The following is a 24,953-nucleotide window of genomic DNA, read 5'->3' as shown; positions in this document are numbered from 1 at the left end:
AACTGATAGGTCTCAAAATGTAATTGTAAATTGGGAATCATTATCCAAAGAGTGTGTTTCTAGTGCTGTCCCACACTGACCCTATGTTATTTAACATATTTATTAATGGCCTGGAAGAAAACATAAAATCATCACTGTTAAAGTTTGCAGATGAAACAAAAATCTGTGGGGGGTGGGAAGGAGACAGGTCACTGATACAGAGTGATCTGGATCATTTGGTAAGCTGGATGCGAGCAAACAATATGCCTTTTTACTGGGGCTAAATGTAAAGGTAGGTATTTAGAAAGAAAGAGCATAGGCTGTATTTACAGGATGGGGGACTGTGTCCACGGAAACAGTGACTCTGAAAAAGATTTGGAGGTGGTCGGTTATCTGCAGGACAAGAGCTCCCAGTACAATGCTGTGGCCAAAAGGGCTAATATGATTATTGGATGCATAAACAGGGGAATCTTGAGTAGAGTAGAGAGACTATTTTACCTCTGTATTTGGACCTGGTGTGATGGCTACTGGAATATTGGAATACAGTTCTGGTTTTCAGAATTTAAGAGGATGTTGATAAATAAGAGTGGGTACAGAGAAGAGAGGCTAGAATGATTAGAAGATTAGAAAAAATGCCTTATAGTGATAGATGCAAGGAACTAATTCTATTGATCTTAACAAAGTGAAGGTTAAGGGATGATTTGATTATAGTTTATAAGTACTTACAAGGGGAAGATATTTGATAATGTGCTCTTCAATGTAATGGAGAAAGATATAACAGGATCCCATGGCTGGAAGTAGAAGCTAAACAAATTCAGAAGGGAAATAATATGTAAACTTTTAACAGTGTGAATAATTCACCATTGGAACAATTTATCAAGGGTTATGGTGGATTCTTCATCATCTGCAATTTTAAGATCAAGATTGAATGTTTTTCTAAAAGATATTCTCTAGGAATTATATGGGGGAAGTTCTCTGGCCTGTGTCAGACAGGAGATCAGACTAGATGAGTACAAAGCTCCATTCAGCCTTGGAATCTGTGACTCTAGTAATTAAATACAACTTTATGGTTAGCTATGAAAAGAAGTAACTGTTGTGAAACAAATAAGTACAAATTATAGTAACAAGCATACAAAAATAAATAAATCCAGACCAAAAGAAATGAGGGTAAAACAAGAAGACCAGTTATAAATTTTAAAATTACTGTGGTTTGGGGAAGCATCTGCTTCAGTTTAAGATATACTATTTTAACGTGTTTTACTAGCTAAAGCAGAATATTAGGAATTCAAGATTTCACACATCTCCTCATTTCAGATGTCTCTGATAGACATGCGATCTCTAAAAGGAACGTGAATTTTTAGAACTGAAATAATTTGGATAACAGATTAATAAAATACCATAGATATGACAGTTTAATCCTTTCATTTTTCAATCACTATTCATATGTACTTACAAAATATATTAAAATGCTATGAAAAGAATCTCAATTCATGTTATTTTTGTTGATTCTATATAAATTTCGATCAAAACTCAAACAATAAATATTTTATGTGTTTAAGTATGGGTAGGACACTACGCAACATACTATTTTATACATTTGAAAAAAACAGGAAAAAAAAGCAACGAACATAAAGTTCAGACATCTGGTGGCACTGTTGGCTAAGAAGGGCTTACAATTGCAGATTGTAATGCACTCCTGAGCAGGGCCGGCTCTAGGATTTTTGCCGCCCAAAGCAAAAACAATTTTGGCCGCCCCCCCTCCCTTATTTAATTACCCCACTCCCGGCCCTGCCTCAACTCCGCCCCTTCCCCAAATCCCCAGCCCTGCCTCCTCCCCCCAGGCTCTCAAGCCTAGGAGGGAGGGAGGGGGAGAAGCAGCGCCGCGCCGCGGCCACTCGGAGTCTCCCCCTCCCTCCCAGGTTTGAGAGCCTGGGAGGGAGGGGGAGACTCCGAGTGGCCGCAGCGCGGGCGCCGCTTCTCCCCCTCCCTCCCAGGCTCTCAAGTCTGGGAGGGAGGGGGAGCAGCGGCGCGCGAAACGGCCGCTCGGGATCTCCCCCTCCCTCCCAGGTTTGAGAGCCTGGGAGGGAGGGGGAGTAGCGGCGCGCGAATCAGCTGTTTCGCGCGCCGTGGCAGCAGCAGCGGAGGTGAGCTAGGGCGGCCGGGGCACATTTTTAGGGGTGGCATTCTGGCGCCGGCCATGCCGCCCCTAAAAATGTGCCGCCCCAAGCACCAGCTTGTTTTGCTGGTGCCTAGAGCCGGCCCTGGTCTTTCCGTCTGCCTGCCTCTCTCTGTCTCTCTCTAATGCTTCCATTTCGGTATGTTATCTGAGTACCAATTGTGTGTTGTGGGGGGGGGGGGCGCACACACACACATGCAGCGAGAACGATTGTACGTGCTATAATTACTTGTCCGGTTCAATGAAGGACTTGATTTCAAATACAGGAAGTAGCATAAACTGAATGGGTGAAATGCTAGCTAACTAATGTTAATGGTAAAACACCCACTAACTTAAATGGGCCAGGATTTCACCCAATCTCTCTTGTCTGGATAAAACAGAGGATTGAGAGGAGGGAATCCATAGACTGAAGAGTCGGTCCAGAAGTTCAGCCATGTTTTCTATTTGCTGCTCAGTGCAGGAGGTAGATGTAGTTACAACTTCATAGAATAATAGAATCATAGAATATCAGGGTTGGAAGGGACCTCAGGAGGTCATCTAGTCCAACCCCCTGCTCAAAGCATGACCAAGCCCAACTAAATCATCCCAGCCAGGGCTTTGTCAAGCCTGACCTTAAAAACCTCTAAGGAAGGAGCAACAAAGAGTCCTGTGGAACCTTATAGATTAACAGACGTATTGGAGCATAAGGAAAGAGATTCTACCACCTCCCTAGGTAACCCATTCCAGTGCTTCACCACCCTCCTAGTGAAAAAGTTTTTCCTAATATCCAACCTAAACCTCCCCCACTGCAACTTGAGACCATTACTCCTTGTTCTGTCATCTGCTACCACTGAGAACAGTCTAGATCCATCCTCTTTGGAACCCCCTTTCAGGTAGTTGAAAGCAGCTATCAACCCCCCCTCCACCCAATCTTCTCTTCTGCAGACTAAACAATCCCAGTTTCCTCAGCCTTTCCTCGTAAGTCATGTGCTCCAGCCCCTAATAATTTTTGTTGCCCTCCACTGGACTCTTTCCAATTTTTCCGCATCCCTCTTGTAGTGTGGGACCCAAAACTGGACACTGTACTCCAGATGAGGCCTCACCAATGCTGAATAGAGGGGAATGATCACATCCCTCGATCTGCTGAAAATGCCCCTACTTATACAGCCCAAAATGCTGTTAGACTTCTTGGCAACAAGGGCACACTGCTGACTCATATCCAGCTTCTGATCCACTGTAACCTCTAGGTCCTTTTCTGCAGAACTGCTGCCTAGCCATTCGGTCCCTAGTCTGTAGCAGTGCATGGGATTCTTCCATCCTAAGTGCAGGACTCTGCTCTTGTCCTTGTTGAACCTCATCAGATTTCTTTTGGCCCAATCCTCTAATTTGTCTAGGTCCCTCTGTATCCCATTCCTACCCTCTAGTGTATCTACCACTCCTCCCAGTTTAGTGTCATCTGCAAACTTGCTGAGGTTGCAGTCCACGCCATCCTCCATATCATGAATGAAGATATTGAACAAAACTGGCCCCAGGACCGACCCGTGGGGCACTCCACTTGATACCGGCTGCCAACTAGATATGAAGCCATTGATCACTACCCGTTGAGCCCGACGATTTAGCCAGCTTTCTATCCACCTTATAGTCCATTCATTCAGCCCATACTTCTTTAACTTGGCAAGAATACTGTGGAGACTGTATCAAAAGCTTTGCTAAAGTCAAGGAATAACTTAAGTACATTTCATGTTGATTTTTATACTGTTCTTTACCCTCCTGCAATTTACACATTTAAATAGGGACTAATAAACAAAAAATGAAATTGTGTAGATGTTCTGATAAAGCAAGTGGATAATGCCAGGTATTCTAAATAAAGCATAATGGGAAAATTAACTATTTCTGTTGTAACTGTGAACTTCTGGGAGATAGAGCATAATGGCTGGTTTCCATCATATGGCTGTATTTAACAGGTGTCCCATATATTACTCAACCAAGTCTCTTGCGACCCATACAACAAGACTGAAGTTCACTTGCTGTTGGCTGAACCATTTTCAGTTGTAAAGATTGTTTCACTTTCTCATTGTAGCTCTGGAAAATGTGGAGGTCTACTATTGACTTTAGTGAGAATTAAATCTGGCTCTCTGTGGACAAAAAATGTCCTCCTTATTCACCACCTACACTGGGAGCCGGTCACCTAGTCATGCACTGTAGTGTCCACACAAGGGTGTCGAGGATAAGAGAAAATATTGCCAATTAGCTTGGACTGGCTATGAAGTTGCATCCTAGCTGTTGCATTCACCACAGCTGAATTTGCCTCCCACTATACCTATAGTGGACCTGAGATTGAGGCACAGATCCTTGTGATCCCTTAGCAGCACCTCTTCATGATGGACCATAATAGCCTCCATAATAGACCATAATAGTCTGGGGGGCATTCTGTGCCAAAAAGTTAAAAATTATGCACACAATATTTTAAATTCTGCAAAATTCTGCAAATTTTATTTATCAAAATAACACTACATAATTACATCCGTTTCAATTATTTTGGTAATTTATTTCAAAATACCTGTCAGCAAATATGTAACAATACAGACACACACAAAAATTCCCTGAGGAGTAGAATGTTTAAGAAACCCATATGACAACCCAGTTCCTGTTTCTCTGCTCCCTCCACACACACCCCTGAGCCCAGCTGTGACCCCCCCTCCCCCAGAGCCCAGACATCTGCCCCCTTCCTTCCCCAGAGCCCAGGGATCCAGAGGGAGAAACAGCCTGATGCTCGGTCCTAGGCTTGTATGGAGTTTCCTGCACACAGCCCTCGCCTTCTCCCAGGGCATACTGGGAACTGCATCTGCCAGGAACCCTCTGGCTCCCTCTCCCTCTCCCTCTCCCCAGCAGTGTCTTCTATGTACGAGCTGGGCTATGCCAGGTCCAGTAGCCCTAGTGGGGGCTAGCAGCACTGCAGCCCATTTCTGTGGGGGAAAGGAAATTCTGTACACACAATGTTAATTTCTGCAAAATTCTGTATTGCACAGTGGCACAGAATTCTCCCAGAAGTAAATTTAAGACAATATGAACTCTAACTTCTGGAAAATGTACATCTCTCTTTGCTTATATCAAGTTCCCTTCATACAGTAAGTAAATGTTAGTGTGGGGATCATTGCTGGATTTTATAAAAGTAAAGTGTTCTGGTTACTTAGATAGCAACTTCTTCATTGGCAGTAGCTATGCCACCTTCCAAGCTCCCCATGAATAAACCGCGATCTCATGAATTGACTGAGAAGTTCAATCCTTCTTTCTGTTGAGACTGCCAGCAAAAGGATGACAATCAGCTTTATATGATGTTGCTTTTTTCCAATTCAACTCGTCCACTATAAGATCCTAATTCTAACGAACAACTCACTTCACATAAACAGTGAACAGCCACCTGAAAGCCATCAATGTTAAGAAGTTGATAGTAACATTGTGTATAGTTAGTGTCTTTTCTTCCAATCTCCTTATTACACAATTATAAATGATTGTACAGAAATATAACTGATTTGCAACCATTTTATCAAGAATATCTTGGCGGGGTAGCTCTCTCTGTCTCTCCTCACATGTCTGTTGAATACTCGATGCTGTGTGTCGTACTAATTTTTTCTCCACGAGTTTGTGAGTAACAGGAAAGCAAAGAGAACAGGAGTATTTGTGGCACCTTAGAGACTAACAAATTTATTAGAGCATAAGCTTTTGTGGACTACAGCCCACTTCGTGGCTGTAGTACACGAAAGCTTATGCTCTAATAAATTTGTTAGTCTCTAAAGTGCCACAAGTACTCCTATTCTTTTTGCGGATACAGACTAACACGGCTGCTACTCTGAAACCTGTCAGGAAAGCAAAGGCGACATATGTAGATCATCACAAACGAGTGTTCATAAAGCTAACCAATAAATTATGTAGTTTTAAATAACTCAGATGTTATAGGAAAAAGTACTTTAGGGATATTTTAGAAAGCTTTCTAAAAATTGTTATTTGGAGTTTCTCTTGCATCCTTCCAGTGGTAAAGTCAGATACCTTTGTTACTATGAACCGAAAAATGCAGGTCTTAAAAAGAGAGGGAAAATGAAACTTATAAATGTAAAACATCTTAAAATGACCCAGAATTGCTTTCTTTTCATAAAAAATGTTAGGACTTTAAGGGCTGATATATATGGTATTCAGAGGTAGACAGGTTTGCTGGACCCACTGAAATGGGCAGGGATTGTTTAGGAGGGAAATGTAAAATTTGGGGAAGAAGGTATTTTTCAGGCTGACAATTTTTAAAATACAGAGGCTATTGGAAGCTGATTGGGGTTCGAAAAAAATCATAAATTAATCCCAGGACATGGCTCATTGAGAAGGTAATACACTGATAGAATGTCTGTGCAATTTTCAAAAGTTGCTTTGATGTATTACTGCCAGGCCATCTGGAGTACCTCAGGACATTGAGTGCCTACCTCAGTGCAGACACCCCAAACTGGTGATGGGCTCCATGATTAGATTTCACCAAACCAGTAACAGGTGTGAACTCCTGGATTACTATCAGGGCCGGCTCTACCATTTTTTACCAAGCAAAAAAACAAAACAAAACAAAAAATGCTTGGAATGCCGCCCCTTAGTATGTGCCGCCCCAGGCACATACTTCCTCCGCTGATGCCTGGAGCTGGCCCTGATTACTATAATAGTTTTACCATACAGTCCCATTAGACTCTCCAGTCTATCTTCCCACCCAGACAAACTGGACTTTACCATAAATGGTCATTTATACCAAAAATCACAAACACTACAGGTTACTCCCAGTTCCAAGAGACCAGTCACCCAGATTGAGTTGCATTCTAGATCTCACACCAAAGATAACCCTGGTAGTCAAGTATATAGTAAACTAACTATATGTTTATTAGCTAAGAAAAGGAAATGAGATCTGTTGCCAGGCTAAAGCACGTAAAATATACCTACAGGTGAGTCATAGTCTTTAATTCCCAAATGGTGGTAGAAAAGTCTTTTCAGGATAGCCAGATTGTTTCTGGGGATCTCTGCTTTGCTTCTGGTACCCTTCCCTGTAACAGTCCAAACAGTCCAGACATGCAGGATCTTTCCCTGAATCCATAGGTATAGTTTCTTCTCACAGAAAATAGGCTGACAGGCTCACCATCCAGATGGGCTCTTTGGTTGATAGAGAGATAGGAGTACATTTAGCGTCTTCGATCTCTGATCAGCACACACAATGACCACTTGCCTTCAAATAAGCACTTTCCTGTTAAAGTTCTTCATTGCATTACACAAGGCTTCTTTCTCATTTGGTGGGTTATTTAGTTACAGAGGAATATAGAATGTAAATGTTTTATATTATAACAGGATGCATATCAGTGAAAACAATGCATGTAACATCCCATTAGTTTTCATGAAGTTTAAATACCAAATACATTCTTAAACAATTAACAACCACTTTAATCTATATTAATACATATCTGAATTGGTTTGGGGCTTTGGCATGAGCTGACACCTGATATGTCAGCATCACAATTAGATTGATATCACCTCCAAATCTATGCTATATATTAGGGCTGTCAATTAATCAGTTAACTCACACGATTAATTCAAAAACATTAATCACGATTTAAAAAATTAATCATGATTAATCACAGTTTTAATCACACTGTTAAACAATAGAATACCAATTGAAAATTATGAAATATTTTGGATGTTTTTCTACATTTTCATATATATTGTATTGTGTGTTGTAACTGAAATAACAGTGTATACTATTTTTATTATAAATATTTGCACTGTAAAAATGATAAAAGAAATAGTATTTTTCAATTCACCTCATACAAGTACTGTAGTGCAATCTCTTTATCATGAAAGTGCAATTTACAAATGTAGATTATTTTTGTTACATAACTGCACTCAAAAATAAACAATGTAAAACTTCTGTCGTGGAAAAACGACCATGTGTTGTGTTTGGATCAGAATCGCCTGAGGCCCCTTTATTACGAGCATGCAAGGGGAGTACCAGCAAACCGGCAGTCCCCCCGAATACAGATTTTCAGCAGCTTATATAGCATAAAACCACAATTAGCAATATACACTTCCTTGTTAACAATTTTTGCCATAATTGGAATGCACCTTCCATAAAAGAAAGGCAGCACCAGCCAGCTTTCCTGTTATTCACAGTTTGCCCTTTGCGGTTACAAGCTTTTGGAACACTAGCAGTGGGCAGTTACATTTCACAAGCCTGGTGATTACAAATAGTTCTGCTTTTGTATTTTTCCTTTACCCTGTCTCCAATACCTGCCCCCGCCCCTTTTTACGGTTAACTTGACCAAAATTCAGACCCGACAAAGTTCAGGCCTGAGCCAAAGTTTAGGCCTGAGCCAATTTTCTGCTACAATCCCCCATTTGATACCTATTTGGCATCACCTTTGCCTAAACTTCCATATTCATAAGTTGGTAAATCTCCCTCTGCTCTTCCCCTTCTTCCTTTTTATCCATCCAAATATTACTGTAAACATGCATCAACTTTATTACTTTCCGAGGCTGGGCCTGGAGTCTTTCTTGCCTTGGGTTAGGTGGACAGGTACAAGGACAGCACTGTGTTTTACAACAGCAATAGCAAATACAAAGACTTAATCCAAGCAATACCAAAACCGTTAACCCTCCTATTGCAGCGATATGATGGGGTTGGCATATAACCTTAGTTACATTACACATTACATCAGATTCAGTACATAATGTGGATATACGATGGGCTGTATGGAAGGCTTGCTTTTCAATTTGATATATGTTTTCAAGTACCTGAGTAGGTCCTTGCAATTCGGAGAGTTTTTGAACTTCCGGTAGGAGTGAAAGCAGATTGTGAAAGCAGTTGGGTATTAAGGTGGTCCAATTAAAGGAGATTTTGTACTTAAAGACTACCTGACAAACCTTATTAGCAGGCCAATAAACAAGATGGCTGCCTGCAGCCATGGTAAGATTAAAATGTATATCTAACAGAGCAGAGGTCTTCAAGCACACATTGGTGTCATTAGCTTGGAAGAGCAAGTGTCCTGTCAAGTTAGTTCCTAACCCCATGCCTTCCGAGCAGACACTGTCATGAACAGTGATGACATCCCCTGGTTTCAGTTTGCATATACATTGAAGCTGTGGGGGCTCTAAGGGCCAGAGTGTCCACTGATTCCCAAGACCTATCCAAATATCGTGTGTTATTTCAGGAGCACTGTTCGCAAACCAGTTAGGTCCACCAGGCACTTTGATTTCCCAAATGTCTTGGTGGATTACCCATTCTCACATGCATCCTCCCCATGGACCCAGCAGGATTTGGTATGTGGGCGCCCACATCCCTCTAACTGGTCCGTATGGTTGGAAGGAGCACTGTGAATGTTCACACCTCCACCCTGAAAACCTCCAGGTATGCCTCCATGGCCATAGATTAGATGGAATTCCTGAGGCATTTGTAAGGGCAAAGGGCCAGGCCTGATGCATAAGATCACCTCGAATGTCCAATACCTGATCATTCAGGAAATCCTGAATCTCTGAACATGCTAGATCCCACTGCAATGCCTTCCCAGACTTGCTGATACTTAATACCATCTCTGTCAGCAGCTTGCGAGTCATTGGACTAAGGGCGGAAATAACATGTAATTCACCAACACCAGCCTGTACCTGGGTTAGCTGTGCTCCAGTAATAAGACCAGTGGCTTTTTCCAATTGGCCTAATTTTTCCTCATGCTGTTGGCTTTTGTGAACATTCCAAATTTCAGCTGCGCTATTTATACCATCCCATAGGTGTCCAGCCAAGTCTCTTCTCTTTCTAGGGGAAACCCAGATCTTTTGCTGTGCTAGCTGAATAGCAGCTCCTTTAGAGCAATTTGGATATGTAGAGATAATTTGAAAACTGGACAGTGTGAATTGAATGGTCCCTAATGTAACATTATTTACAGTCCATTGGTGTCCTAACACACTAACACATCTGTCCATTGTGAAGTATTATATCACATCTGTTGTCTAAACACCTTCACAAAGGGCAGAGAGGCATCAACATTAATGGCATAGGAAGGGGTATATTGCAATAGGGTACAGGATAAATTATTAGTTACAGGAATAATTTTCAGTACAGGTAAAATCTTCAGTGGCAGAGCAGATTCTTTGGGTATGTTTGATTATTTGCTAGTGAGGCTACTGATTGACTAAGATTTAGAAAAATATTACTTTCCCATCCCCACCCTAAGTTCGTTAAGAAGGAGAGGCTGAGGAACATTAAAAGTTTCATCTTCAGGTTGTTTTGTCTAGCCTCCGCAAGCTATTCTTTGAGATTTTGTAGTCTTAGTTCACTTAGCTGTCCGGCAGTGAGGTAGCAAGGGAGAGGTTACTAGCACAATCACCTTGCTTGGTTGGAGGCTTTATTATGTCTTCAGATGGAGAGGTTGTTTTCTCAGCAAGATTCAAAGGCACAGTGGGTCTATCAGCGGACAAAGGAGAGGTTACCAGCTCTTTACCTTGTTCTTTACTCCTGCTGTCCAGAAGGAGCAACAACACCAGGAGGAAAGATAGACCGATCATCAGTTGGAGAGCCATTCCAGTGAGAAACATGGGCAGGTAGTCAATTGTCGGCACTTCACAGCGGCGTTGATAATTAGCAGGACTTGATAAGAGTGCCTCAGCACGGAGCCAGGATGGTTCCTCGCTGATGGACCCCCATGTAGACCCAGTCTCTTGGTTTCAGTGAGTGGCAGGGCTGCTATATATAAAAAGACCTAACACATTTCATTAATGCCTGGCAATAATTAAGCATTGTGTTATTTATTAAATGACTGTCCATCTGGGCCAGGGCCAGTGGGGCGCAGCTGGTAGTCGCATTGGGCGCCCTGTTAGAATTTCATGAGCGCTGAGTTTGGTCTTTCGATTGGGAGTGGCCTTCAAAGGGCATTTGGCCATACTGGATCTGTAAAGCTGCACATAATTTTTTTATAATCAGTCCAGATATGCCAGATTGTGATACAAAATCCTTAAGCAAAAGTTTCACAACAGTTTTGGCATCTGCCTTTTAACAAGGAAATACATTACTAAAACTAACACATACTTACAATTACAACATTTAAACATTTGAATAAAGTCAATCTGAATATTTACAAAGGGTCCCCAGAGAGGGGAAAGTGCTGCCTGCCTAATCTTGACAGCTTTACCAACATTATGTTGCTGGAAGCAGTGCTGGGCCACAGAGGAAAAGTCTTATTTACTGCAACAATTAACCCCCCCCCTTTGCTCACGCATGCCATCCCGTGATGCATGCGAGCAAATAGGGCCACAGCAACTGAGGCGCAACCAGGTGGCCGTCTGGGCCAAAGGTGCTCAGGGTGTAAGGTGTACTCAGCAATCACTTTGTGATCGGCGTCGGCCCACCTACCCGCTAGGGGGCGGTGGGGAGCTACGAGGTCACTGGTCGGCCTGGGTCACGCCTCCGTCAGCGGGGAATTAGCGGCCGGGCGGCCGCCAGCCAAAGTCTGTAGCGCGCCCCTCAGGCAGGGGAGCGCCGGCAAAGGTCAGTAGCGCGCCCCTCAGGCAGGGGAGCGCCGGCAAAGGTCAGTAGCGCGCCCCTCAGGCAGGGGAGCGCCGGCAAAGGTCAGTAGCGCGCCCCTCAGGCAGGGGAGCGCCGGCAAAGGTCAGTAGCGCGCTCCTCAGGCAGGGGAGCGCCGGCAAAGGTCAGTAGCGCGCTCCTCAGGCAGGGGAGCGCCGGCTAAGGTCCCGGCGTGGCTCTGCCGAGTAGGGGAACGCAGGCCCACCCTACACCACTGCGCTCCAGCCCAGGGCCCTGACAGTGGCAGAACGAGGGTCCCACCACTGGGTCAGCGGGGTCGTCCCGCTACATAGACTCACCACTGTGCAGCTCTGTCCCTGGGCTACTTCCTACCCGATTGCTCGCCTGAATCCCTCTGGTCCCGTGAGTGCGTCGGGGTAGTCCGCTGCTGGCAGCTCCGGCTCCCCCTCAGGCTCAGGCTCCTCCAGCTCCTCTGGGTACTCGGCTGCTGGCAGCTCCCGCTCCCCCTCCGGCTCCTCCAGTTCCTCTGGGTACTCGGCAGCAGGCAGTCCTGGCAGCCCCAGTCCGTCCTCCAGGTGAGGTTTCCACGGGTCCAGGGCCTCCCCTGGTGTGGCAGCAGGCTCTGAAGGGAGCAGCCCACGGTCTGTGTCTGCCTCCCTCCCTGGTGCCGCCCTAACTGAGCTAAGGGCCCCGCCCTTTATACTTCCTGTTCCACCCCTCCCCTTCCGGGGGGTGGAGCGAGCTTGGGCTGGCCCCGCCCACTCAGGCTGAGGGAAAGGCACTTTACCCTCAGGTTCGGAGGGAAGCCACCCTGGCTCCCTACATACCCCACCCCTCAAATCCCGCTCCCGAACCTCGGAGCTGGCGTCCTCAGCCTCCCCCAGACGGGAGAAAAAGTCCGCGTTGGCGTTGTCCCGTCCCGCCCGATGGCGGATCGTGAAGGCGTAGGTTTGTAGTGTAAGATACCACCGCTGCAGGCGGGCATTCGCGTCCTTCATCTTGTTGAGCAACTTCAGGGGTGCATGATCTGTAACCAGTATAAAGGGGCCCCCGAGGAGGTAGTAGCGGAGAGCATCAACCGCCCACTTAACAGCTAGGGCCTCCTTCTCCAGGACGGAGTAGTTCCGCTCCCGGGGGAACAGTTTCCGACTGATGTAAACAATAGGATGCTCCTCCCCGTCCACCTCCTGTGAGAGGACCGCCCCAAGCCCCACGCCGGAGGCATCGGTCTGGACAATGAAGTCCCGATCGAAGTCCGGGCTGAAGAGAACGGGCTCGCTAGACAGGCGGTCTTTGACAGTTTGAAAGGCCCTCTCGCAGTCGTCAGACCAGCACACTCTACGGGGGCTATCTTTGGTCAGGAGTTCTGTCAGAGGGGCCGTAATGGTTGCAAAGTGGGGTACGAACCGCCGGTAATAGCCGGCCAGGCCCAAGAATTGCCGTATCTGCCTCTTCGTGGTTGGCGCCTGACATTCCTGGAGGGCTTGAACCTTCCCGATGAGGGGGCGTACCTGTCCCCGCCCCAGGGTGTACCCCAGATAAGTGGTTTCTTCGCGCCCGATTCGGCATTTCTTAGGATTGGCTGTGAGGCCGGCGGCGCGGAGGTCCCGGAGGACAGCCGCCACTTGGTTGAGATGTTCCTCCCAGTTGCTGCCATAGATGACCACATCATCCAGGTAGGCGGCGGCGTACTTGGTGTGAGGTTGCAAAATCCGATCCATCAAGCGCTGGAAGGTTGCTGGGGCCCCATGGAGGCCGAAAGGCATCCGAGTAAACTGGTACAAGCCTGACGGGGTGGCGAACGCAGTCTTCTCCTTGGATCGGCGTTCCAAGGGGATCTGCCAGTACCCCTTGGTGAGATCTAAGGTGGTGATGTAGCAGGCTTCTCCAAGCCGGTCAAGGAGCTCATCGACGCGGGGCATTGGATACGCATCAAACTTTGAAATGGCATTGACTCTCCGAAAGTCAATACAAAACCGCCGGCTCCCATCTGGCTTCGGAACCAGGACGACAGGGCTCCGCCATTCGCGCTGGGAATGCTCGATAACACCCAATCCCAACATGGCCTGGACTTCCTCCTCCACAGCCTCTCGCATTCGCCTAGGCAATGGCCGGGTCGTCTCTCGGACCACCACCCCGGGGTCGGTCTGGATTGCATGGTAGGCAAGCGTAGTCTGTCCGGGCTTCGTGGTGAAGGTCCTGGGGAATGCCTTCACTAGGCAGAGGGCCTGTTCCCGCTGCTCAGCCGTGAGCGTCTCGGCTAGCTGGGGTTCCCCATTATCAGACTCTTCGGGGGGTTGTGGACCAAGGTCTGGTTCAGGTGGGTATGGGGCAATTAGTAGTCCTTCCCGTTCCCACCAGGGTTTTAAAAGATTCACGTGATAGATCTGCTTTCCCTTCCGGTGATCAGGCTGCCGGATTTCATAATTGACAGGCCCCACTTGGCGAAGGACTTCATACGGGCCCTGCCAGCGGGCAAAAAGCTTTGATTCCTCCGAGGGGAGCAGGAGGAGAACTCGGTCCCCGGGGGCAAATAATCGGACCTGGGTGCCCCGATTATATTGCTGCTCCTGGCCCCTTTGGGCCGTGTTTAAGTTTTCCCTCGCGAGTTCACCCACCCGGGCCAACCGTTCCTGCAGCTGCAAGACGTATTGTAAAAGGCCCTGCGTTGAGGATGGTGTATGTTCCCAAGTTTCTCTCAGGAGATCCATCACTCCGCGGGGCCGTCGCCCATAGAGGAGCTCAAATGGAGAGAACTTCGTGGAAGCCTGTGGAACTTCCCGAACCGCCAGTAGTAAAGGGGGAAGTAGTTGATCCCACTGACGGAGGTCCTGGGTGGGGAAGCGTCGCAACATTCCTTTCAGGGTTCGATTAAAACGTTCGACTAACCCATCCGTCTGGGGATGGTAAACTGAGGCCTGCAGCTTCTTAATCCCCAGCAGGGCACATACCTGACGGAACAACTTAGATGTGAAGTTGGTCCCTTGGTCAGTAAGTAACTCTCGAGGGAGGCCTACCCTGGCGAAGATCTTCACGAGCTCTGCCGCAATAGTGCGGGCAGTGATACTCCTTAAGGGGACAGCCTCAGGGAAGCGGGTGGCGTAGTCCATCAAGACAAGGATGTATTGGTAGCCCGCCTGACTTTTCGGGAAGGGTCCGACCAGGTCCATCGCTACTCGTTCAAATGGAACGCCCACGGTTGGTAATGGAACTAGGGGGGCCTTCCGGATCCCGGCCGGGGCGGCGCGTTGGCAGTCCGGGCATGACCCACAGTAATCCTTCACTTCGCGGTGGATGCCGGGCCAGAAGAACTTGGCCAGGACCCTAGCTGCGGTTTTCTCCGGTCCTAAATGGCCTGCGGCTGGGATGTCATGGGCTAGCTTTAGGACCGCCCGTCGATGAATGCGGGGAACCACGAGTTGGGTCCGGACCTCTTGAGTTTGAGGGTCCCGCTCCACACGGTAGAGACAATCCTGGTCAAGCTCAAATCTAGGCCATTGGGTAGCCCGCTGGGCCTCCACGACCTTCCCCTCTACCCGTGCCAGCTGTTCATAGGCAAACCGGAGCGTAGGGTCCTCCCTTTGGTCTCGGCTAAAGTCCCGAATGTCCACCGGGGGGCCCCCTGTCTCCTGGCCGTCCTGCCTGGGTGAAAGGGATGGGTCACCGTCGGGGTCGGGGCTCCGCCTGGGGCCTGGGTCCGTCGCAGAGGAGGCTCCCTCGAATGCCTCTTCCGGAGATAGGGACCGGAGCAGCTCGACGAATTCTGGCCAGTCCCGGCTCAGGATGATTGGGTAGGCAAGGGACGGGGCCACCGCCACATTCATTACCTGAGTCGCCCCGTCTACCGTGAGAGGGACCTGCACGGTGGGGTACGGTTTCACATCCCCATGTATGCACTGTATCCGTACCTCCCCGATGATCTGCTCGGTGTCCGGGAGGAGGGACTGGCGGACAAGAGTCTGCCCACAGCCCGAATCAATTAGACCCACCACAGGTGTCCCGGCGATGCTCATGGGGGCTGTCAATTTGGCCGCGGATGGTGTGCGGGCCCGGCTCTCCCCGGTGTACACCTGGCCAAAATCGCATTCCATCGCCGTACAGTCTCGTTGCAGGTGGCCGTACTCACCACACCGAAAGCAAGGTCCTACCTCTGTGCGCCCTGGCCGTGCCGGGTCACCCGGGTGGCCGCGGGGTTGGCCGGGGCCCGATGGACGGGCCAAACGTCCAGACGGTGCGCGTTGTGGGGTGGACCCCCTTTCCGGCTTCTGAGCGCCGGGTCCAGAGCTTGGGGGTCGGGCTGTCGGTCCTATTGGGGCCTCGGCCTCTAGAAAGTTCTCCATAAGTGTGACTGCTGCACTTAGAGTTTGAGGTCGGTGCCGCAACACCCACGCCCTCCCTGGAGTCGGAAGGATGTGCACGAATTGCTCGAGGATGATCTGTTCTGTCACCTCAGCCACAGTTCGATGCTCGGGTTGTAGCCATCGGCACGCTGCATCCTTTAATTCCTGTGCCACGGCTCGGGGCCGGGCCCCCGGGGGGTACAGCTTTCCCCGAAACCGTCGCTGAAAAGTCTCCGGGGTGATGTCGAAGGCATCCAGGATAGCCGCTTTTACTCTGGCGTAAACACGGGCTTCATCGTCTGGTAGCCCCCGGTAAGCCTTCTGGGCCGGCCCCGTTAGATAGGGGGCAAGCAGGGTTGCCCATTGGTCCGGCGCCCAACCAGCTACTGCAGCAACCCGCTCGAAGGTCACCAGATAAGCCTCTGGGTCATCCTCAGGCCCCATCTTGGCCAGACGGACTGGTGGAGCAGGAGGGTTGGGGGTGGTCACCCCGCCCGGCTGGGCTCCACCGGGGCTCGGCCACAGGGTGGCAAGTTGCTGGAAACATTGAGTCTGTTGTTCGCGGTGCTGGGCCCCCAAGGTTTGAAGCAACTGCTGCTGGTGGGTACCCAGCTGCTGTATGAGTTGTTGCTGCTGCTGAGTCTCGGCCAGCACCTTGATAAGCCTTTCCATCTCCATCTTCTGTTTAGGGGCTGTCGCTGCCTCCTTGCTCTAATCCCTTCCGGCAGGGATAGGGGGCGCTACCTGCATTCTCCACCACTTGTGATCGGCGTTGGCCCACCTACCCGCTAGGGGGCGGTGGGGAGCTACGAGGTCACTGGCCGGCCTGGGTCACGCCTCCGTCAGCGGGGAATTAGCGGCGGGGCGGCCACCAGCCAGAGTCTGTAGCGCGCCCCTGTGACAATGCGGTTCTGGCGGAACCCAACTGAGAGTGCCAACTCAGGACAAATTGCTCAAATAGGGCAGTTACAGCCCAAGGCTGGGGTTTTTTCCACCTCTAAGGCAAACCAAACCAGCCAGACTAAGAGGACTTCAGTCTCACCCCACTGGCTAACTGCAAGTCTCACAAGCAATCTCCTTAGACACTCCAGTTTCCCAGTATTACCACCAGTACCACTCGTTATGGGGACAAATGGTTATGAAAACCAATACCCCAGTAAAAGAAAAAGGTTCTCCTGATCCCAAAGGACCAAGCCCCAGACCCAGGTCAATATACAAATCAGATCTTACCCACAAATCACGCTGTTGCCAATCCTTTAGAATCTAAAATCTAAAGGTTTATTCATAAAAGGAAAAGATAGAGATGAGAGTTAGAATTGGTTAAATGGAATCAATTACATACAGTAATGGCAAAGTTCTTGGTTCAGGCTTGCAGCAGCGATGGAATAAACTGCAGGTTCAAATCAAGTCTCTGGAATACATCCCCCGCTGGGATGGGTCCTCAGTCCTTTGTTCAAAGCTTCAGCTTGTAGCAAAGTTCCTCCAGAGGTATGAAGCAGGATTGAAGACAAGATGGAGATGAGGCATCAGCCTTATATAGTCTTTTCCAGGTGTAAGATTACCTCTTTGTTCTTACTGTGGAAAGTTACAGCAACATGGAGTCTGGAGTCACATGGGCCAGTCCCTGCATACTTTGCTGAGTTACAAGGCGTATCTGCCTTCTCTCAATGGGTCCATTGTATAGCTGATGGTCCTTAATGGGCCATCAAACAGGCTAGGCAGAGCTAACACCAGTTTGTCTGGGATGTCACCCAGCAGCATAGCCTAAGTTTGAAATACAGACAGTATAGAGCCAATATTCATAACTTCAACTACAAAAGTGATACACACATATAGACAGCATAATCATAACCAGTAAACCATAACCTTGTCTTAGACACCCCATTTGACCCCCTTTATACAAGATTTGCGTGCCACTACAGGACCTTGGTTGCAACAATGATCTATATGGTCCCAGATTATATCAATAACGTCACACCCCCAACGCAAAATTGATGCAGGAAGGGATGACACAAACATCTCTGACTGCATCCCAAGAGCTCCCCATCCTTGGGTTTATCTCACTATGGCTTAGCTGGCTAAAGAACAACCGAAATGGTTTATCAAAATTGTGTTCAACAACATGATTGAACCTCTTTACAAACAAGGTAAAACTTGGTTAGAACAATAGTGGATTGGATCTGCTCTTGCAGCATGGTTCCTGTATGTCTCATGTGACCTTGCCAAGAGCTAAAGAAAACAGCTACTTTATTCATACAAGCTCGGGCAAATGTTTGGAACCCAATTAACATCAAATAAATGCAGATATTAATGATGTTCATAGTACAGGAATCTTGGCATTTAGCCATGAAGGCAATATGGTAGTGTGCCTTAGTTTCCCTTCTCATACAGTACATTAGGTCTGGAATGTCTTTTCTCCTGTGAAAAGTTCCAATACTGTTTACAGGCATCAACTATGAAACATTAGTATAGCAAGGCCTTTTAACATAAAGTGTGTTCTCATGTATTCCTTTTAACATGTTCAAGGGATTTTCCAACAGATTAGGAACATTGTACATTCTTACAGTTCTTGGTAATAGCAACACATCAGTTACAAAATTACCATTAGCATTAACAACAAATCCATTGCAAGTGTCCATCTACAATCATGGTTGTCATGCCACACCTTTGGCTCCATACCATTGGAGTTTATGCATTTTAGGGTTAACCTGTGGCTTTCCTTTGCAAAATTCAGTTTTCTCTTTCCTCCTTGTCCTGCAGGATCACACCCTGATTTTTCTTGCTTAACAGAATCTACTGGCTGATGGGGTGGGCTCTCTGTGCTAACAGCTATTAGCAAGTCCTTCCCCTCCCAGCCAGACAAGTAATTTGCATTACCACAGACAGAAGCCAGTCCACCAGTTTTCATATCCTTAACTGTTATCATTTCCAAGGCTGGACTCTGTCTTAAAGAGATACCACACAAATCCAAAGAGTCTGAGGGTGAGAGTTTGCTTGCTCTCCCCTGCATCCTCAAGCATTTAGCCATAAAACTGTTCTGCTTTGAAACACCAGTAACCAAATCTGTCCTCAGACCCTGAAGCACAGACTGCTCACTTAAAGAATTAGAATGGAGACATTCCTGTTTCAACACCATTGTCTTCCCAACAAGCTGGCCACACACAGCCACTTGGTTATAGGGCTGCTCAACTTTCTTAACAGCTCTTACTCCATCTGAGACCTTCTCAAAGCTACCCACACTGGATCTTTCGAAAGGAAAGTCAGTGGATCCATTCACAACAGAAAATTTCTGGCTGTTAGGAACTGAAACTTCCTTGATTAAATTACTCTCACACCCTTCATTTGCAGGGAACTGCTTGCACAAATTACCATGAGGATTCCTTTCCCCAGGAGCTTTTTTAAGCAGCAAATCACCCCTCACAGAAATTCTGCCCTTACCCTCTTCACCTAGGGCTTGCTTTAAAGGAACACTTTCCTGAGCAACAACAGACTTTTTCTGGGTCTTACTTACATCCAGGATCTCCTTTGGCCCATCAGGCAGATTTCTACACAATCCCCTTTCAGGCAAACCCATAGACTTCCTAGATGAAAGGTTAGAAACATTTTCCTTTCCTTTGCCACACACAAGTTTAGGAATCCTTTCCTTCTTGCTACAAGTTTCCACACCATCAGTAGATAACACAACCAAATCACCTGCATGCTCTCCGTGTGCCCCGGCTAGGGTATTACCCTGATTAGACAGTGTTGCTACACCCTTTACCAACCACACACTAGCAATAGGCAAAATACAAGCACCAGAATTGTCTGGTCTCTGGGATTTTGCTAAGACACTAACTGGATGCAACTTAGTTACAGTGCCATCCTCCCCAGCAGACACAGACTTAGGACCATTCCCTTCCTGGGCTTTAGCTGAATTTAGAACCAACTCTGAGACAACTGCACTAACCTCAACCATCACAGGCTGAAAGGCACCTTCTGTCTGCTCCACAGACAAAGAAGAGCTGGAGACACCTTTTTTACCAGACACACAGCTCGGGATTTCATTTCCCTTGTCCCAGCACACAGGGCTGTTCACAGACAACTGCTTGGAGACTGAGGTAGCTTCCTCCATAGGCAAGTCAATACCCCTGACAGACACAGGCACATTTCCTTCACTGTCACTATTCTCCACACGGGAAACAGGTAAAGTACAGGGACATTCATCTTCCCCTCTCCCTGCCTTCCCAAACTGCTGACTAGACAAAGCCATCAGCTCACAAGGCTGCCCAGGCTCCTCCAAACTTTTCCTGCCTTCCTCTCCTTTGTCCCAGCACACAGGGCTGATTACAGACAAAGACTGGGAGAGTGGGGCAGCTTCCTTACCAGGCACCTTGCCACTCCCAGCAGACAAACTGCTCTTTTTACTACACTGAGCCACTGCCAGCAAATTACAGTTACCCTTTTCAGATTCACTTTTACCAGCTGTACTAGCCACCAAAGCATCACCCATCAAAAATCCACCCTTTCCTTCCTCAGTTAGGGCTTCCACCTGACCATCCTCTTTAGTCTGCTCCAGAGAAACATTTTCCTGCCCAATAAGATTTTGCTGCTCTTGATTTAACTCCAGATTCACTTTTGAGACACTAGACCGACATTCAGAAACTTCATTTACCGACAAATAGCTCTTCTCAGACAAACCTTTGGAGCAACCCTCCCCAGGCAAATCATTGCCCACAATGGACACAGGTTTAAGATCATTCCTGTCCTGTGACTGACCACCTGGACTGAACAAAGCTTTAACATTTTCCCCAATCAAAAGATCCTTAGGCAATAACTTCCTTACACCAGCTATAACCTCATGCTTAGCACCATTCCATTCAAGGTGGATTCTGGCTAAAGGCACACGGACAGTAAACTCATAGAGGACTACAACATTCACACTCTGATTTGGTAAATAATCTTCCTCTTTGACAAGATCTGCTTTAACAAGAGTGATGTTAGAAGCCATAATTTGCCCTACACAGCTTTTACCATTGACTTTTACATTCTCTGTGAATCTTTCATTACCACTCCCATACAGAGCATTGGCACCAGTTATGGAGTCACCCTTTACTGAACACACAGTAAAAGCATTTACATAAAAGGTGGCAGAATTGGGGTACATTTGGTTACACCCAGACAACTGCTCAGAGTTATACAACATACCAACATTGTTATAAACCGGACTTTCAGGAGGATACAATTTCTGCTTTTCTTCCCTTGCTTTTTTGACTTGGAGCTGAAATCTTTGCACTTTTGCCTCAGCTTCTAGTTCCTGCAATCGAATTTCTGCCAGTCTTTGTTCATGCTCAAGTTGAAGTTTACTTGCTGCCTTTTGCTTTTCAATTGCTTCTGCCTTCTGATCACTGGCCATTAACAGATCTCTCAGTTCTTGATTTGTAGCTTTCTTTCTAAAGCTTATCCCCTTTTCTGAACACAAATCTTTCAGGGCTTTTTTGTCAAGGCCCTCATGTGCTCTTTGCTCACCCATTGCAACTGCTCTTTAACCAACCAAACTCTCAATCCCAGAATTCAAATTTGGATAACGTGGGGTTCTGATCCAAAGCTTAATTGACCTGGTTCTGTGGATCCAAGCACGACTACGCCACTGTGACAATGCGGTTCTGGCGGAACCCAACTGAGAGTGCCAACTCAGGACAAATTGCTCAAATAGGGCAGTTACAGCCCAAGGCTGGGGTTTTTTCCACCTCTAAGGCAAACCAAACCAGCCAGACTAAGAGGACTTCAGTCTCACCCCACTGGCTAACTGCAAGTCTCACAAGCAATCTCCTTAGACACTCCAGTTTCCCAGTATTACCACCAGTACCACTCGTTATGGGGACAAATGGTTATGAAAACCAATACCCCAGTAAAAGAAAAAGGTTCTCCTGATCCCAAAGGACCAAGCCCCAGACCCAGGTCAATATACAAATCAGATCTTACCCACAAATCACGCTGTTGCCAATCCTTTAGAATCTAAAATCTAAAGGTTTATTCATAAAAGGAAAAGATAGAGATGAGAGTTAGAATTGGTTAAATGGAATCAATTACATACAGTAATGGCAAAGTTCTTGGTTCAGGCTTGCAGCAGCGATGGAATAAACTGCAGGTTCAAATCAAGTCTCTGGAATACATCCCCCGCTGGGATGGGTCCTCAGTCCTTTGTTCAAAGCTTCAGCTTGTAGCAAAGTTCCTCCAGAGGTATGAAGCAGGATTGAAGACAAGATGGAGATGAGGCATCAGCCTTATATAGTCTTTTCCAGGTGTAAGATTACCTCTTTGTTCTTACTGTGGAAAGTTACAGCAACATGGAGTCTGGAGTCACATGGGCCAGTCCCTGCATACTTTGCTGAGTTACAAGGCGTATCTGCCTTCTCTCAATGGGTCCATTGTATAGCTGATGGTCCTTAATGGGCCATCAAACAGGCTAGGCAGAGCTAACACCAGTTTGTCTGGGATGTCACCCAGCAGCATAGCCTAAGTTTGAAATACAGACAGTATAGAGCCAATATTCATAACTTCAACTACAAAAGTGATACACACATATAGACAGCATAATCATAACCAGTAAACCATAACCTTGTCTTAGACACCCCATTTGACCCCCTTTATACAAGATTTGCGTGCCACTACAGGACCTTGGTTGCAACAATGATCTATATGGTCCCAGATTATATCAATAACGTCACAGCCCCTCAGGCAGGGGAGCGCCGGCAAAGGTCAGTAGCGCGCCCCTCAGGCAGGGGAGCGCCGGCAAAGGTCAGTAGCGCCCCCCTCAGGCAGGGGAGCGCCGGCAAAGGTCAGTAGCGCGCCCCTCAGGCAGGGGAGCGCCGGCAAAGGTCAGTAGCGCGCCCCTCAGGCAGGGGAGCGCCGGCAAAGGTCAGTAGCGCGCCCCTCAGGCAGGGGAGCGCCGGCAAAGGTCAGTAGCGCGCCCCTCAGGCAGGGGAGCGCCAGCTAAGGTCCCGGCGTGGCTCTGCCGGTTAGGGGAACGCAGGCCCACCCTACACCACTGCGCTCCAGCCCAGGGCCCTGACAGTGGCAGAACGAGGGTCCCACCACTGGGTCAGCGGGGTCGTCCCGCTACATAGACTCACCACTGTGCAGCTCTGTCCCTGGGCTACTTCCTACCCGATTGCTCGCCCGAATCCCTCTGGTCCCGTGAGTGCGTCGGGGTAGTCCGCTGCTGGCAGCTCCGGCTCCCCCTCAGGCTCCTCCAGTTCCTCTGGGTACTCAGCAGCAGGCAGTCCTGGCAGCCCCAGTCCGTCCTCCAGGTGAGGTTTCCATGGGTCCAGAGCCTCCCCTGGTGTGGCAGCAGGCTCTGAAGGGAGCAGCCCACGGTCTGTGTCTGCCTCCCTCCCTGGTGCCACCCTAACTGAGCTAAGGGCCCCGCCCTTTATACTTCCTGTTCCACCCCTCCCCTTCCGGGGGGTGGAGCGAGCTTGGGCTGGCCCCGCCCACTCAGGCTGAGGGAAAGGCACTTTACCCTCAGGTTCGGAGGGAAGCCACCCTGGCTCCCTACAGTCCCTTCTCCCTCCGTCCTTCCCTGGCCCTCCCCTGCTGTTGCTTGCTGCTCTCCTTGTTGCTGCCGCTGCCGCTGCTGCTGCGTGCGTGAGTGAGTGAGTGCGGAGGGGGGGGCCTTGCCGGCCTGCCCCCCCCCTCGCCCTCGCCTCCGGAGGGAGAAGCACCGGCCCCCCAACACCAACACCGATACCATCTGGGGGCCCACCTGCCTGCTTGCTTACCTGCCTGGCCAGTTACCCGGCCGGCTGACTGCCGCTCGCTGCTGCTGCTGTTCCTGTGTGGGAGCCGCTGCCTCCGTCGCGGAGTGCGAAGAGACTGCGTCCCTGGTTCGGGAGATTGTGGAGGGGGTTGTTTGAGGACTGTGTTTTGAGTGACTTTGCCATCTTTGCTCCTGGGGTGGTGGTGCCCCCAGTCGCGTTAGGAGTGTGGACGGTACTGAGCCTCTCGTTTGTAATTCCTCGGACTGGAAGCCGTCGCTTGCCAGGAAGCTCCGAGGTCGACTTGGGAGCCTGCTATCCCGTCCCCCGTAGCGGACTGTTGAAGGGGGTGTGGGGGGGGTGCGGTGCCCCCCCCCTTCGTCCATCTGCTCCCCCTCTACCACCACCCCCACCGCCGACAGCTGCCGACAACCCCTCCACCGCCCCGCGTGCCACCTGGACCTGCTTTTCGCCCCTCGGCGGGGCTGTTTGCTCCCCCCGCCATTTCCATCGTCCGGGACTGTTTACTTGCAGCGGTGAACGGCAGAGCCTGCGCTTCGCGAACGCTGTGGGTGCACCTTTTCCCCCGCCCTGGACTTCTCCTGCCCCCCAACTACGTTTCGCTGGTGGGGTCCCCTCCCTGTAGCCCCCTTTGTATTAGTTGGCCCTACTTTACCCCCCTCCTTTTGAGCCCCGTCGGTTTATTTTTTTGGTGCCCATTCCCCCCCCCTCGATTCCTAGCCTGCTGGCTGTGTTCCCGGCCCTGTCCTTGGGCTGCGGCTGGCTGGAGTTTTTCCTCCTACCCCTCCTTGTCCTTGGGCTGCAGCTGGCTGGACATTCCATTCTGTTTTCGAGCCGCTGCTCCGGTGCACCCCCCCCCTTTCGCCCCCCCGCGCGCGTTTGTGCCCCCGTTTTGTTGCCCCCTCCCCTTTTGCACTGTTCACCCCCCCCTTTTACTGTTGTAGTCCCCCCCCCCGCCCCAGTGTAGCCGGGGGAGCCGGATTTCTTTTTTGGCACCTGTGCCCCACCCCTCTCTTTTCGCTCCTGTGTGCCCTCTCCATTGGCACCCTCCTCCCCAGCCTGCAGCCTAGCGGGGGGGAGTGGTTGCCTTTCCCTCGTTTTGTCTTTTGCCTAGAGGGGAGGAGCGGCTGCAGGTTGTAATGGCGGGGGACTCTGCCCCTGCCCCTGCCCCTGCC

General features: G+C 48.8%; 1 protein-coding gene across 5 annotated transcripts in view; it reads left to right on the top strand.

The window, feature by feature from the left end:
• The window catches only part of LOC101938858 (protocadherin gamma-C5-like), a 415,891-nt gene that overhangs the window by 22,609 nt on the left and 368,329 nt on the right, over positions 1-24,953 (top strand). The window lies entirely within an intron of this gene.

The sequence above is a fragment of the Chrysemys picta genome, chromosome 8 (genome assembly GCF_011386835.1).
Source record: "Chrysemys picta bellii isolate R12L10 chromosome 8, ASM1138683v2, whole genome shotgun sequence".
In the NCBI taxonomy this organism is placed as follows: domain Eukaryota; kingdom Metazoa; phylum Chordata; order Testudines; family Emydidae; genus Chrysemys; species Chrysemys picta.
Note: the sequence above shows the minus strand (reverse complement) of the source record. Positions and strands in the feature narration are given on the sequence as shown.